This window comes from Lactuca saligna, chromosome 2, assembly GCF_052625555.1.
Source record: "Lactuca saligna cultivar CGN05327 chromosome 2, ASM5262555v1, whole genome shotgun sequence".
Lineage (NCBI taxonomy): Eukaryota > Viridiplantae > Streptophyta > Magnoliopsida > Asterales > Asteraceae > Lactuca > Lactuca saligna.
This window is the reverse complement of record NC_136418.1, coordinates 95,658,343-95,661,699: the sequence shown is the minus strand read 5'-3', so window position 1 is coordinate 95,661,699 and position 3,357 is coordinate 95,658,343. Positions and strand designations below refer to the sequence as shown.

Here is a 3,357-nt window from a genome sequence, read left to right as displayed (position 1 = left end):
AGACTTTTATTCCCCCCTTAAAACAGTAAAAAGTGGTAAAATGTAGGGGTATGAACTCACCTTATGTTGGGGATTCAAATGCAAATTCACGTAAGGATGAGAAGTTCCACGAGTGAATTCCCAAGACACATGAGTCCTAAATGACATATCTTGAAACATATTATTATATAATTAGTGTTTTAGACAACTAATCATGAAGGGAAACAACCTAAGGGGTTAAGGAACACTTGAAATGAAGTGTAGAATCACATATGATTGATCAAGGGGGTGTGTACGCACAAGAAGAGGTATGTACAGCCACGGTGTACGACCCAAGTGTGTGTACGGCCAGGGTGTACGGCCCAAGTGTGTGTAAAGCTGTACACTCACTATGAAACATGCCAAAGTGTGTTTTAAGGTCCTATGATGCTTCTAGGGAGTGTGTTCTGACCCATGCTCAACCTTAAGGAGAGTTTATGGCTACTTTGAACCTAAACAAAGGTGTGTACGGCCACATGGGGTGTGCATGGCGGTACACCCTTGATGTTCTTGATATAATGTCGACTTTGATGATGAACATAATGAGTTTCTAGTAGATAACAAGCTATAGAAGGAATACTTACTATATAGAAGCTTGAAGGGGTGTTTAAGGTCCAAAAACTAGTGTGTGTTCTTGAAGATCTAACCCAAAATCTAGTGTGTGTTCTTGGTGTTCTTGAAGATTAAAGGTTGATGGTAGATATAGCCATGTATCAACTAATCAAAGGATGAAACACTTACTTATTTGAATATCCTAGTGAAAAATCAATGATAGTTGAGAGAGAAAACAAATTCTAGGCTTGAGAGTGTGAAAAGGTGATAAAAATAACTAACTATCACTTATATTAGATGGAGTGTGCAGCCATGAGGGGGTGTAAGGCCGTACAACCATGTGTACGGCCGTACAATCCTCTTGAAGGAGTGTTTAGCCGTATTGACTTGTTATGATTTAAGGTAACTCATCCGTAAGCTCAAACCTTGATTGTACTAGGCTTAGAACACTCAAGTAGACCATAAACAATGCTAAAAGATAGCCGAAACGAGTCTGACTTATGGTTGATTGGACTGACTTTACAAGGCAAAAAAATTCGGGTTCTCACAGCGGGGTCCAAGGGTCGAGCTGACTATTAGTTGACTCTTAAAATAAAAAATGTTCTGTTTTTATCTAAAAAATGCAAATATATAAAAAATGCATCAAAAATTGGTTTTTTTTAGTTGACTCTTAAGATAAAAAAAAATTAATTTTTATAAATAAAAATACAAATATATAAATTTTATTTCCACTATTCATTTAAATTTTCACCCCTTCCAAATTTTCATGTAATTCCCATTCTAAAAATCCCGCTACATTATCCCCACATTATCCCGTTGATAATTTGACCCAAAAATCAAATTTTTATTTGATAACAAGAACCCTCAACTAGTATACGTTTACCTCCAAAGTGAGGTCGACATTCCAATATGATGGTGATGACTCGATTGGAGACTCTCTCTCACTCAAGAAATTCATCCGCTCTCTTTAAAAACCCTATCCATCACTCCCACCCAAGTATTTACTCTTGCTTCGATTGACAGCTTGGAAATTCCTTTCTGCTACTACTGATAATCGTTGGGGGATTGGTTGTTTAAATGTAAGAGGCGTACCTCCGCCTCCAATCCACTTGTTGTCTCAACCAATCGCTTGAAATATGAAGGTAATATCTACATGTTAAGGTATATAAGATGGCGAAGTTCAAAGGTCTATTGTTTTTGACGACTTTATAAATCATTTACACACCTCATGCTTTCCTGCTACTGCTGATGTATGTTTCTCGCTTCAATTTTTGTGATTAGAGGCAGGGAACCACTGAAGTTGAAAACAATAAGTTCAAAAATCAGGGGTTTTGTTTTGGAGGTTCTCAAACGAAATCTGAGTAAGTAAGGAGTCAAATATATTCTACTTAAAAACATACATACAAAGTCTATAATGAAATCAACAATTTTTTCATCTTATATAAACAAAGCATCGATATGAGAAAAAACGACCCTCAATTTGATCAATTGATTGTTTGTTTAAAATTTTCAGACTCGTGTGTCTTATCTCTCTTCACCCTAGCTACAAGATCCGACACCAATAACAATGGTTACCGGTGATCATCAAAGCCTTTTCTCTGCTCAGAAACCCCAAATCTACAAACATGCACCCCAAAAAAATCGACTAGTTAATATTTTTGTACATTTCCCCTCTTATGCTTCATTGTTCTTTTTGGTTCTCTCCATTATTACCAATCTTTATTTTTGATCCTAGGTTTTTCCACTACATAATTTTATTGTGCAGGATGAAACTGATGAAATCTATATTGTTTCATATTTATGGTTTTGAGAGTTTTATGAAATCAATAAGTAAATTAGTTTTACAATAATTTTTTTCTATAATTATAATATTATATAACAAAAGTAGAACTATTTTTTGTCCTTATTAGTTCTCTTTTTTAGGGCATGTATTTTTTGTTAGTTGAGGATTGTTTTGCCCAACTGTTATATTACATGAAAATGATTTGATATAATGTCTCTCATATTAAATCATTATAATTGTAGAATAAGAAAAGAGTTGAGAAAAAAAGTCCAGTGCCCCAGTGAGAAAAAAGTGCATTTTTCAAAGTATATGTATCGATTAGAAGAAAAAAAGTAAAAGAAAGTAGGCTACTATTTCATGCATGTTGCCCTAAACTTATGAATAACTAGTATGTTATCATAAGTGAAGGAAACTGCATGTGTACTACTATGTTATCACAGGTTAATTAATTGGTATTGACTATTTTTTTTACTTGTAATCAGGAAATATGTCCCATTTGAAACCAAAAAGGGTATTAGGTGATAAGACAAACAGAACCTATATTGGCTTATTTGCAAAGGCGGTAATAGTGATTAATGTTAACGGTACAACGGAAGTATCTGACATTCTGGAAAAAAAATGATGAAGTGGAAGAATTGAGGAAGCTTATTACTAAAAAAAAAAAGAGAACACGAAGAACATATGAAAATAATGAAGGCCAAAGATGACCAACACAACAAAAGAATCGAGCAAGCTTAATAAACAACTATAATAGGCAATGGTTGTTATTAATGCTTTTAAAGAACTACAAAACTAGTAGATCATAAAGTTTTGATTTGTTTGTTGCAAAGTATTTATTTTAGATTAACCACTTTTTATTTTCCATGTAATAAATATTTTTTGTTTTATTTTATAATATAAATGCTCTTTGATTTTTTGTTACTTTTGTTTTTATATATTAGTACAAAATAATTTGTATTTAATTTCTAAATTAATTATCCATCCATAGCTATGATCTCTGCTAC

General features: G+C 33.3%; 1 long non-coding RNA gene across 3 annotated transcripts; it reads left to right on the top strand.

Moving 5' to 3' along the window:
* Window positions 1-1,492: 1,492 nt before the first annotated feature.
* Window positions 1,493-3,013, top strand: LOC145028959 (uncharacterized). 3 transcript variants are annotated; one of them, XR_013676288.1, is made up of 3 exons: window positions 1,493-1,931; window positions 2,084-2,218; window positions 2,836-3,013. It is a non-coding gene; the product is annotated as an uncharacterized LOC145028959 (long non-coding RNA). The 3 variants fall into 3 exon arrangements; XR_013676289.1 differs by having other exon boundaries at window positions 2,084-2,230; XR_013676287.1 differs by lacking the exon at window positions 2,836-3,013 and having other exon boundaries at window positions 1,493-1,712; window positions 1,852-1,931; window positions 2,084-2,342.
* Window positions 3,014-3,357: the final 344 nt, after the last annotated feature.